Genomic DNA, 12,862 nt, shown 5'->3' with positions numbered 1-12,862 from the left:
TGGTACCATTGTCGAGATGTTCAACAAAGATCCATCAACGCAATCCATGCTTTCTCAGGTGGACAGGCTTCTCCGTATATATTTCACAGTTCCAATGTCAAACGCGGAATCGGAGCGTACTTTTTCTGCGCTTCGCTGATTGAAAACATACCTGAGGTCAACAATGACACAACAACGACTAAACCACCTATATATATAGTCAGAAGAATGTTCAGAGTCAGCGTTTGAGAAACTTTGCAAAAGTAATGGGATTGATACCAAATATGTAGATGTGAAACTGACGCTCCCAAAGCTCTTATCCAAAATTAAAGACTCGCAACACAGTTTAAAAAGGCTACAAAGAGCGAGGGGAAACAACTCCAACTCTTAAGAGAAAAATGGTCAAATTCCGTATACAAGCTAACACTAGGTGGATCCGAAAGAAAAATCCAACATGATTTTGAAAGTGAGGCAAAACGCAGGAAACTTGCAAAAGAAACAGCAGAAAAAGCCAATGCTGAAACACGTAAACTCAAAAGAATTACCAAGGCCTGCACAAAAAGGGTAAATGTGTTGATGACCAGGCTCATGAAGAAGAGAGTGTCACAAACAAGAAAAGTTCCCAGAAAGACATCATACAGCAAAAATTGGCTAAGCAGAAAGAGAAAGTTGTTGTCAACAGACACGCAATTTGCCTGGGACCTTCTCTTGAACGATGGTCTTTGTCCAAAACAGATGACAGTTTCAGATCGATATGGGAACACAGTTGAAATAAATTCCGAGTTCACTGACATACATGTAACAACAACATGTAATCCATTGATAGATCAAATGCTTTTTGTGAAAGACCGCCATTTATATATGATGTATCCTACCAAGAGCTTGTACTTTCAAGCGGCGTAAAACTCCCCTCACTATACTCCATAAGATCACGTGCAGCAGAGATCAACAATTTGTTTACCGTCACAGTGTTTCCTGAACTACAAGCTGTCTGTCAACCATTGGAACAAAAATTAGTAAGGGCATTGCAATCTTTCAACAGAACGTGTCAATTTGAAGATGGGGATGTTGTGTGTGTGAAAATAACAGGGGACGGTACCTCATCATTCGGTTCTAGGAACAGTGTTACAAATGTTGGCTTCAGCCTGGTCAAGGATTCATGTAGATCACCAGATTTTGTTCTTGCACTGGCAAAGGTACGCGAAAAATATGATTAAATGCAACCAATTTTTGCTGATATTATTTCGACTATTCAAAGAGTGGAAGTAATAACTGTGTTCGAGAAACGGATCCATCTGCAATACAGGTTATGTGCTGATCTTAAACTTCTAAATGAAGTAATGGAAATAGGTTCTTGTTCTAGTGATTTCCCATGCTGCTGGTGCAAATGCCCCAGCTCCAAATTCTGGGATATATCGGTAGAATGGTCCTTGACTAATGTTGACAAAAGTGCTCGTACATTGGAAGAGATCGAAAGAGAGTCAAAACTTCGTGGAAGCCAGAACAAACATTACAACTGTAACCGAAAGCCAATGCTGCCCATTGAAGTTTGCAATGTTTTAATAGATCCCTTGCATATGTACCGGGTACCTACGCATATCTGACTAGCTTACTCGACAGCTGGTCAAAGATATCCACACTAAGGACAACATCAAAAAAAAAATCAAAAAAATGTCAACAAAACAAAATGCAAAAATATCTTGAAGTTTGAAGATTTCATTTCTGGACTAAGCATTCAATGGAAATTCAACCTTGACAAGAACAGCAAATTGATGACTTATCGCGATTTCATTGGTCCTGAACTCACAAAAATCCAGAAGAATATCGATTTGAAATCTCTCATTCCATGGCACAAAAAGCTTGATCAAGTTATTCAATTATGGACCGACTTTCCTGTTATTATGGCAATGATGAAATCTGATCTTGACCAATCGCAATTGTTGCTTTTCAAAACCAAAGCAAAGTCGTGGGTCACACTGTACAAAGAAACGTACTTGGCCAAAGATGTTACAGTGTACATGCATATCATGGCTCAGCACATAGGAGAAACACTATCAATCCATGGCCCCTTGACGAACTTCTCTCAGCAAACGTTTGAAAAATTAAATGACAATTTAACCAAGTCATTTTTCAGAGGATCTGACCATGAGAACCTTCAAGCTTTGAAACAAGTAATTCAAAAGTCAAACAGAATTGATTATCTGTATCCAACATGTAAACGAGAGAAGGCATATGATATTGTTTGTAGTAGATGTGGAGAGAATGGACACAACAAACGCACTTGTACAGTGAGGTACAGTTTCAATGCTTTATGAACTACACAGTGTATTGTGTATGACAAACTGTACTTGCTTTTCTCCAGCATTTGCATATATATTTCTTGTGAAGTTTACTGCAGCATGATATGATGATGCTCAGTATGCCAAAGATTTTGCAAACAAATCGTTCTACAGAAGCGAATGAACATTTTGTATTTTTTGTGGAGACTTAGTACTTGTGCTTACCATTTTTTTTTATCAGACTCATGTTTAATTCCTCTGAAGCTGCTTGATGGGTTAGGATTTTACGTTAAGTAACTGTGTACTTGCCAAAAAATACAGGTAGACAGTTGCTATTTGTATTACAACATGTAGCACTTTTCGTGAAGACATGTTCATGTATGTTGGTTTTGTAGTTACGTGTAGTTAAGTAGACATGTACTGTGCATATAAACAGTAGCAGAAAGACTTTGAGAAAACTTGTATGTATTTTGTTTATTGTTGTACAAGTGAAAGTGCCAGTGTGTCTTGTAAGATGAGTAACTGTGTTTACTGCTTAATATTTGAATTATGGCTTTAATTATCTTTGTCGATGTTTTCAATTTTTTTGCATAAGACATGTATAAAGCTTCATACTAGCAAAGACACATGTATTTGCATGCTCAACTGCCACTGCCAGTGTGCAGCAAGCAAGAAACCGCCTGAACTTGAATACAGGTACACGCATATATGTTTTTCTATTTCCTTGTTAGTATGATTTTATGGACTTGTGTTATTGTACTTTTTAGTGCTTGCTTTTTCTTGCGAATACACTTCTATTAATTAGTAATGATTTACATGAGCTCTATTGCCACTCATTCTTGCTAAACACTTTTGGTGCGACACTAAGTGTGAAAAATGTACGGAGGGAAATTCACATGTCATTTTCGACACGTTTTAAATAATTTTTACTTCTTTTTTTCCCCACTTTTGAGCCCATGCAAAAGTGTATCGTCAATAGCGCCACCACGTTCACATTAAGGCCAGCACGGGCAGTTGCTGGAGGGGAGACTACTTGCACTTCCGGTGATCGGTTGGTGATTTCCGGTGTTCGGGTCCCAGGAAAATTGTTTGACAAAAAGACTTGTAATTTTCCTAATGGGTAGTCCACGCTTATGACCCATACATAATGATGAAGTCTCTAAAAAATTTATCCAAGTTATATTAATTTGTTATTTGGTGAAACAAATAAAAAGCTAACATTGTTCAATTATTTTAAACCATACAGAATTTAAAGGGACCTTTTAGTGTTACATATGCGTCACTTAACTAGATATTCCCTTATAATTTATTTTTGTATTCAATTATTGGTTGTCTACATGTTTTTATCCTTTCTTTTTTTTTATACAGCTGAAGAGCAATCCCACGAAGAAGAAGAGATGGAGTCCGAGTCCGAGGATGAGGGCATTGAAGATGAGGGCACAGATGCAGACGTGAGTGATATTCAAGTGGACCCCATGGACTCATCAGTACCAAGCATGCTGTTCTGACCAAGGAGGACCAGATAACAGGAGAGATCAGTCCTGTCCTGCAAGATGTACTAATGAAACCAAGTCATCTTCATCTCCCTGGGTATGATGATGTAGAGAACCTGGCACTTCTCCTCCTACAACTTTCTGATGATGGTGATCATCATCTCATCCCTGTCAACCTCAGAAACAAGATAGCAGAAGCAGCTGGTAAACTTGCAGAACATGACAAGTCTGCTAGAAAGTTTGTCAAAAAGTACTAGTCTATGTGGGGATATACACTATTTGGTAGGTGCCTAGGGTCTGACAGTCAGGAAACCAGTGCTGCGTACAAGACAAAATTTGGATGGATGAGGTATGCACAGGCAGCTGAAATTACAGAGGAGTCTAGGCTTCTCTACATTTTCATGAAAATGCTGAAGAATCGCCCAAAGGTTGGTGGCTTATCATCTCCCTCAAAAGTTGCGGCAATGATCAAAGCCAGCTACAAAAGGATTGTCGACAGAGTTCGAGAGGATCCAGTCTTGTCTGGGGTTGACATTCCGCTGCCAAACATTAATGCGAAATCCATCACAGCATTCTTTTCAAGACAAGACAAGACAAGAGATCAAACTTCCTTGCAACTGCACAACCAAAAGTCCCACTTGCAAAACATGTACATGCTAAGAGATCAATGCCAGGTTGTGCTGTGTATGTACTGCGGATGGGATTATACATGGGAGGGAGTAGGCCTAGCCTACACATGGGGTGGGGAGGGGAGGGAGGGAGGGGAGGGAGGGAGGGATGGGTACATGCAAATGAAAACCTACTGTCCCATCCAATAGGGTGGAGTTTGTAGGTTAACAGTATTGTCCTTGTCATGAACTTGTTCTTGTTTTAAAGAAATAATGCATAAGAGGTGAAAACAAATAAAATACTTGTCTTTTAAAATCTACACTTTGCATTTTGTATTGCTCGTTTTTAATATGAGTAGCTATTTTCTCTCTTAAACAAATGAATGATTATTAGACCAATGGCAAAACTGTCCAGAGAAGACAATTAAAAGTATATATGCAAATTTGGTGTCCCCAATCATATTTGTTACCCCTCATTTGTTACCCCCTGTTACCCGCTGTGCGCCCACTGACCGACCGATTTACGACCGCGATAAGATCTCTCACATCTCAGGGTTTGGTACCGCTCGCCAACACTTACTGGAGAAACGAATTGCGTTCAATAGTTAATAGTTCACTAACAAGAACGAACCAGTTTTCGCATGCGCAGTAGCTCTCTGTCGGTTGTACACATTAGCCATTTTGGAAAATCGATGCGCCTTGAAAATCTGAATCTGCCGATATTTCTTTTGTCGAAATCCGACTTTCTGATGTAAGTTACGTTTGTTATCCTTTTAAAATATGAACGGTACAATCATGGAAATATGGTAGCATATTTTTATGATTTTGACGACTTTAGGTCGAGTTTGGCCGGCCAGAAATGGAAGGTTTTGCTCGTGGAGGCTTTTGTCTGCCCATTCGTGTATCGCTCAACGGTGTGCGGCGTGTTGCTTTTTTTTGGGGGGGGGGCTAAGAAAATCGAACTTTTTAGAAACTTACGCACTATTTCGATAAATTTGGATGGGTCTGCCATCCTTCTTGGATGTCCTCTATGACAATGATCGCCTGTCCTTGATCAGTTGATTACGGAATTTAGGCCTAACTGTTAATTAATTTTTATTTCAATTTTATTTCAATTTTTTTGGTTACATTTTTTTTTTTTTTTTGTCTGACTTTGGTTATTTAGTAAAAAATACAAATCCAAGTAAAAACGAACGTACCAACAATTTTAATTTCAAAATTAAATTTCAGACTGCCTGATGTGATTTAGGATACTAAATTATTTAGGGCCTAATTTAAAAAAGATCAGCAATGGGCAGGATTTGCAGCTTGCAAACTGATGTCCTACTTACTTTTCCTGTTGACGTTGAAGTGAATTTGGTGGACAGTCATGACAGTGATTACTTGAAGAAAAAAAACCCAGAAATTATTGGGTTTTTCTCGTATTGTTTTTATTTTTTCCCCCTTGTTTGGTGCTTTGTCACATTTCTTTTCAGAAAAGGATTTTTGATTAATTTTTTTCCCCCAAAAGGATACAATTCTCCATGCTTAGGCTACTCGTGATCAAATTAAATTTTGTTTCCTGGAGACTCTCATTTCAAACAATAATATTATTTAAAGGAAATTAAGTATATTTTGTGTAATGATTAATCCTTAAATAAAATCAAAATGTGAATGATTTTTCGAATAATATTTGATAAAAGTAGTTTCATCTTTGAAAAAAGTTGTTGGTAAGCTTTGTGTGTATCACCATGGAGAAATAAGGACCCCGTATTTTAGGCATGAAAAGCGGAAGTGAAGGGGAAGCAGAGAGGGGCTTTCAATCTTCAGAAATTTAATGTACATGTAATGTTGCAGTCAAAAATAACGATAACAATTAAACAAGAGTGGGGGCGATTCAGATAAATCTCATCTTCCCACATAAAAAAAAATGTTTAATGGTGGATAGCAAAAATATTGTTTTTAAAAGTATTTGCCATCTGAACATGACAGTCTGTTGTTTATTTTTATCTTTGTATTATTTTGTTTTAATTTTTAGGTTGTCGTGTGCATAGAACTCTTTCCATGTCACCTCAGAGGTATGATTATGAGTGGCTTTTCATCGGTGTATGCATGGTATACTGGAGCCTTGTGGTGAGAAATCTTGTAGATACAGCATCAGCTGAGGACAGTAGCATCAGTATCAGCTCTTGGTCTATTCACTCAGTTCACTGCAGTCCTATGGCGGTCAATCATAGGAAATGCCTAGAAGTCCTTTGTAGATTATGCGGCAAAGAAAGAGCTATCCCTGATGATCGCCAGCCTATAAGTACCGTAAGTTAAAGCAGTCCGGTCTCATCAAGGCGTCTTTTAGCATTGATGTCCATGACGATTTGGCAGAAATTCATCCACCGTTTGTTTGTAAAGTGTGTGATGTCAAATTAGGGAGATGGTGGGCGAAGTCCAAGAAAAAAGGGAAGTCCAAATCTCCTTGTAACATAGGCCTCGCTGTTTTCGAAGCAACAACTTGTCCAAAGTGTGAGGGAAGAGAAGCTGAATCACTGCTGACCGATGGTAGAATGGAAAAGTGGAAGGAGGAGGGAATAAAGTGTGGGTTGTTGCCTTGGCAAGGGTTAGATCGCCTGCAGTTCATGAGAATGAACAGTGAAGGGAGACCTGTCGTTTACCTGAGAATCTTCATCCATCTAACATGGCAGCTCGAGGTATCAGGAGTTCTGGCAGTGGCAAACAATGTTTGTCAAGATGTACCATGCAAGCTTGATGCTGTACAGCTTCAAAATCTCATGAAGAAAGTGACATCACTTGAGGTGTGTGAGGGGAACCCAGATTTCCAGGAATTTGTGAACATCATGAGCACAGAGGCCCGAATTCCAACAAGTATAACAGTAAATGATGTTTTCCTTGAAGGAACTATTCGACACAAAAAGTGTGAGTTGCTCTCCATCAAGCCGAGATGTTGCGTGTGTCAGATCCACAGAAGTGAATTGATGAAGATGATGTCACGCCAAAGGTCGAAGATAATGCACCCTATCTCCATCGATTCTTCCGTGCCAAATAAAATGACATCAGGCCAACTCAAAGAAAAGGTAGTATTGCTGCAAGCAGAAAGGAGAGCCTTAAAACGTAGGGCAAACACTCTTCAATCTAAAGTGGCTGAGATAATTTCTCAGGAAAGTGTTCTCCTTGACACCCCCCTTGACACTGGATTGCGGCAGATGGTCAGTGAGTGCGGCACCCAGATGAAAGAAATCCTGAAAGAGGACACCCCTGCAGGCCTGCTGTGGGAGCAGCAAAAGGAAGCTGTTGTGAAGGGCAAGCAGATGCGTTGGCATCCTGCCATCATCAGATGGTGCATTGCCCTTCACAGCAAATCTTCTCCGTCAGACAGGGTTCCTGAAGCTGCCACATCCGAGCACTCTGCATGCGTACACGCATTTTGCTGATCCGGTCATAGGGTTTAATGCCGCAATGCTGCAGAGAATTATCGAAGAGAGCAGTGGGTGTGCTGAGCATGAGAAGAATGTGTCCGTTCTCTTCTACGAAATGAAGATCAAATCCGGACTATTTTTTTCTATCAGGTCTGGCAAAGTTGTAGGATTCACAGATGTGACAAGCATTGCTAATGAGGTAGCAGAATTTGAGAGACGATGCCGAGGTGTAACCGAGCCGGAGATCGCTACACATGTCCTGGTATTGATGATACGAGGCATTTTTTTCAGCTCTTCATGCACCTGTGGGGTATTATCCCAGTACTGGCGTGACCAGTAATAAGTTGTACCTCTGCATGTATGAAGCTATCATGTTTTTGGAGACAGCTGGATTTAAGGTGCGAGCGCTTATTTCAGATGGCGCATCTCCAAACCGCAAATTCTACCGGCAGCATGCAGATCAGAGTACGCCAGAGCTGCCCACCCACTCTACCACCAACCCCTTTGACCCAACAAGGAAGATTAACTTCCTGTGTGATGTTCGGCATCTGGTGAAGACGACGAGAAACAATTGGGAAAACTCAGGATGGCACAACAAAACTAAACATCTGTGTGTAAGTTTCGCCGAATTACTTTTTCATATTTTTTTTGTGTTTGTGTACATGCAAGTGTCTTTTTTTTCAGCAGCAGGTTCAAGATTTACAAATGCACATAGTTTTTCATGTACTAATTGTTTGTGTATTTTCTGTTACTTATACTATAGTACAACAAACAACAGGTGACATGGCCTCAGCTGGTGCAGCTTTATGAGTGGGATGCTAGCCTTGATAGATGTTCCCCTGGTTTATCAGCCACGAGCATCTGCACCTGACCCCAGCATTGAGAATGCGTGTGTACATGGCAGCTCAGGTAAGCATTGTGTTTATTGTACAACATCAGCACACACTTTTTCCACATAAATTTATCATAAGTCTTCCATGGATTGAGTTTAAGTACTGCTAAGGCAAAAAAAAATGCCATGTAAGGCCAAAAAAAAAAAGTCTCCGGTTTCTGGTATGCGCGCGCGTCGCCGTAGCCATGCGCGTCGGCAAAATGAAAAAGTTTTTTTTTCAATACAAGATGATGTCTCAAAACCGCCAAACTCACTGGTTTGACTGGTATCCTGCTGCTGCACAATTTTTATATTTGCACTAAGTTTAGTCGGGCACCATTTGCAGTCATCAGCCGACATTTGAAGCCAAAAAAAAAAAAAAAAACAGGTAAAAAAAAAAAAAAAGCCGCGTCGCCGCACCACTTTTGAGGCAAGCTCCATACCAGAAACTGGAGACTTTTTTTTTTTGGCCTAATCAGAAGCAGAACTGGTTTTTTTTGCCTAATAAAATGTATCTTTTAATGCCCAGTCCTGGCATGAAGAAAACTCAGTTTTTTTTCCAAGGCATCGCACAAGCTAAGAAAAGTTATCAGTAAGTATGATTTTTCTGCAGATAATGTTGAGTGTTTCAATTTCTATCAATAAGACCATTCCCTTTATCTTTTTACAGGTGTTAAGCAGCACAGTAGCTAATGCGTTTAAGTCACATGGGAAGGTTGGTACAGCATCCACAGTGAAGTTCGTCACCCTGGTGTTCGATCAATTCTTCGACTGCCTGAATGTGTCTAACACATACAAAGGAGCGTATGCAAGAAAGCCTGCCCTAGCACTATACAGGAGCCCAGATGACTGGCGCTTTGATGTAAGTTTCTGATGCAAAACACAGGCATGCTTGTAAAGTAAAAAAAGGGCTCATTCATATTCCAGGCTGGTATCTTTATAAGAAGAAAAAGAAAATCATTTGCAAACAAATATTCAGAAAGATATACACAAAGATGTACCCCAAATTGATGTCAGGCTGCAAATAATTTGATATTTGCAAAGTAGTTATTTGATAACCTAGCATGGGCTTTTTTTCCCATCGGCTAGACATTTAGCAATTAAAAAAAAAATATACATGTACCTTTTTGTGGCAAAACTCAAAAAAGCATGGTAAGTACATCTTTAAGGAAATTTAAATGGTACTTTGTAAATATTGAAGGTTTCTTGTACATTCTTTTTAAACAGTGGCTCATCAACGATTTCCTTGGCTTCCTCAAGGAGTGGGACGAGGAGGTACAATCCCAACAGGAGCTGGACAAGGCCACCAAGAAGAAGATGTGCCTCAGTAAAGAAACTGTGGAAGGCATCCGGATCACAAGTATGTTGAATTATTTCTCCATGGTTGAATTGATCCATTATCACGTATACGCATTCGCAAATTATATATCCCATGCAAAGACAGAAATTTAAGTTCATGTATATAATAGTGTACATGTAATTTGTTTTATGCGATATGCCATTCTCGTTGATAGACCTGGATTACTCCCCACCAATGATGGAAACAGTTTCACCATAAAGTAATCATAATTTAATTACACTTTGACCCAACCTCCGTTTGTTCTCTTTTGTTCTTGCACCTTTATTCCTGAAATGTTAAATGTATTCTAAAAATTCATTTTTTGATATTCTCTTATCCAGCATCAGCTCGGAAAAAGATGGAGGAGAAGAGTGCCAACAGGTGTAAGCGAAATGACGCTAAGGCCAATGATCACGGGATAGCCATCGGTACCAGAGTTCTCTTTCGAAGTTACCCCCTTGTTGTATCACATCCCCAGACAACGTGTATGAGATTCGGCTAGCAGATGGCACTGGGCCACTTAAGAGAGTCACCAGAACCGAGATTCTGGACACCAAGGAAATCGTCCCTGACCTTGGTGATGATGATCAGGAGAAAGTGACACCCCAGTCCTCCGAAACAGCAGAGGAGCCTGTCGGCTCTGCATTTCCCCAGCAGCCAGAGAAGTCTACGGCACCACCAAATGTCAATCCAGCAGCTCCCGAGAGGAAGGACCAAGACGACCTGGACAGAGCGACTCTTGTGGTGCAGTTCAACTACCCAGAGGTTGAACCCACGAAACCCGCGACGAGTTCTACTTCAGAAGGAGCTAAGATGGCGACTACTGTCATTCAACCCGATGACACACACATAGCAGCGGAGCCTGCTATGGCTGCAGTCTCCCTCAACCCAATGACGCCTAAGACAACAGATGAACCCCAAAGCTTGGACATAGTAGAGGAGGCTACAGTACCTGAAGCCTCCAATATTGTGTCTCCAGCTCCATGCACCCACCACACTAGTCTCCTTCATGAAACTACCGACTGCGAAGTCTCCGTTGGGCCTGAGTGTGCAGATGACGCTCAACAGCCCTCCCCAACTTCAGATGTCAAACCCATAAAAGCCACTGGAACAACCGATTGCAAGGACCCCACGAGCAAGCCAGTGAGACGTTCAACCCGGGTTGGTGCCGGTAAACACTCAAATCCCTTCAACCTTCGTAAGGCCTCCAACAAACGAGTACGCACAGAGATATCCACCCCATCCTCACCACCAAACGCTGCCCTGCTGAGCGACAGATTGGAGGGATGGCTTGATGGTTTCTTGCAGCAAGCAGTTACATTGACTACTCCACTTGAGACACCGCGGTTATAAACTGACAATCAAGAACTGTAGTACTAAAGCCAGAGAGTTACAGTCCCTATTATTCTTACTAAGTGTATCTAGATAGATCTAAAAAAAAATTTACTTTTGATTAAGTTCAGTTGCTTACAGTACCGGTATTGGTGTGAGACCCAATAGGCTAGCAGAGGAGATTGTGACCAGGCACTTTCAGTGCATTGCCCCTTTAAGACTAGGTTAGCTCAATTGTACAAGGAAGGCCCACTGGTTGCCCTAGTAACAACCACCCACTGGAGTTCATAGACCGAGATGTAGTCAGTGTGAACAGTCTGAACTTTCAGCATTTTCATTCTTAGCCATCATCGTGGAAGCATCCCATTATTCCTAAGCTCCAGTCGTCCTAGTCAAGAACTCAGTGCTCATTTCCCATCCTTGTTCTGTAAGTTACATATCATTCTTTATTTCTCATTATTACTAGTCTACAATTCATATTTGTGACCTGCCACGGCAAAACCAGTCGCATGTCGCATGACCTAATTACACAGTACAATGCAAAATGTGTTAGAAACCTCTATCTGGTCGATTTTGAGTTATCATAAAAAACTAATAATAAAAGTCATAAACTTTCGTACAAACCTGTTTTTGTGACAAGATATTATTCCTAAAGTGCATAAAAATGTGATTTATGGAGGTGGTCTGCAAAGGAATTCCGTAAAACAAAGAGAAATGTCCGCAAAAATTGCCTTAATGATCGGCTTCTTCGCGTAAACATCGCACAGTAAACCCCAATACAACCGGTACCAAAATAAACCATGCGCATTGCCCTAGCACGTCATCAACAAGAATTTCCCGGTGATGTCAATTGTCATGACAAACCAATCAAAAACGTTTTTAGAATGTAAACAAACCCATTGCTTGTTGCTAGACTGAGGCCGATGGCGTTGGTACGCGTTCACTCATTCGCTAATATCGCTCACGTGGTACAGGCGGCGCGCCGCGGCGCAGTGCATTGTGGGAAATTTTAATGGCTGCGCCCATGGAATCAAAGCCGACTCGTGTTATTTATCAACTTTATGCTTCGATTTTTGCTGATTTTTGCACTCGTGTTGTAATTTTGTTCCAAGGAACGCTATTTTAATTTAAGCCACCATGTGCAGCAGGGCAGAAAACATCGCTCGGGCCTTGAATGAGCTCGCAGATGCAAATCTTGTCGGCTCCGCACCCGTTGGATCTTGGAACAAGCTCATTGGGGATTATTACGTGGATGATACGGGCATAGAATCAGATTCAGATGGCAGTGACGATGATAAAAACAGTGAGGATATTGTGAATGTTGTGCTATTGACTGGGAAGGATGAGAATAACTTAGACTTGCTCTCAGATGATGAAGGTGATGTAGGTCTGCATGATCATGCACAAGCACACACCGGTGCAAACAACCATAACAATGCAGCACAGCATGTGGAACAGAATATTGATGATTCAGAAAGTGATGGGGAAGAGGAGGCAGGACTGGGCCAACAAGGCGTTCATGAGGTTGATGAGATAATGCAGCAGGTAGACTTT

The 12,862-nt window shown here is 40.8% G+C and overlaps 1 pseudogene; it reads left to right on the top strand.

Moving 5' to 3' along the window:
* Positions 1-3,527: 3,527 nt before the first annotated feature.
* On the top strand, positions 3,528-6,392 carry LOC119742773 (annotated as a pseudogene).
* Positions 6,393-12,862: the final 6,470 nt, after the last annotated feature.

Source organism: Patiria miniata, unplaced genomic scaffold (genome assembly GCF_015706575.1).
Source record: "Patiria miniata isolate m_02_andy unplaced genomic scaffold, ASM1570657v1 HiC_scaffold_6, whole genome shotgun sequence".
NCBI lineage: Eukaryota > Metazoa > Echinodermata > Asteroidea > Valvatida > Asterinidae > Patiria > Patiria miniata.
The sequence above is the reverse complement of the archived record's forward strand: the minus strand, read 5'-3'. Positions and strand labels throughout refer to the sequence as shown.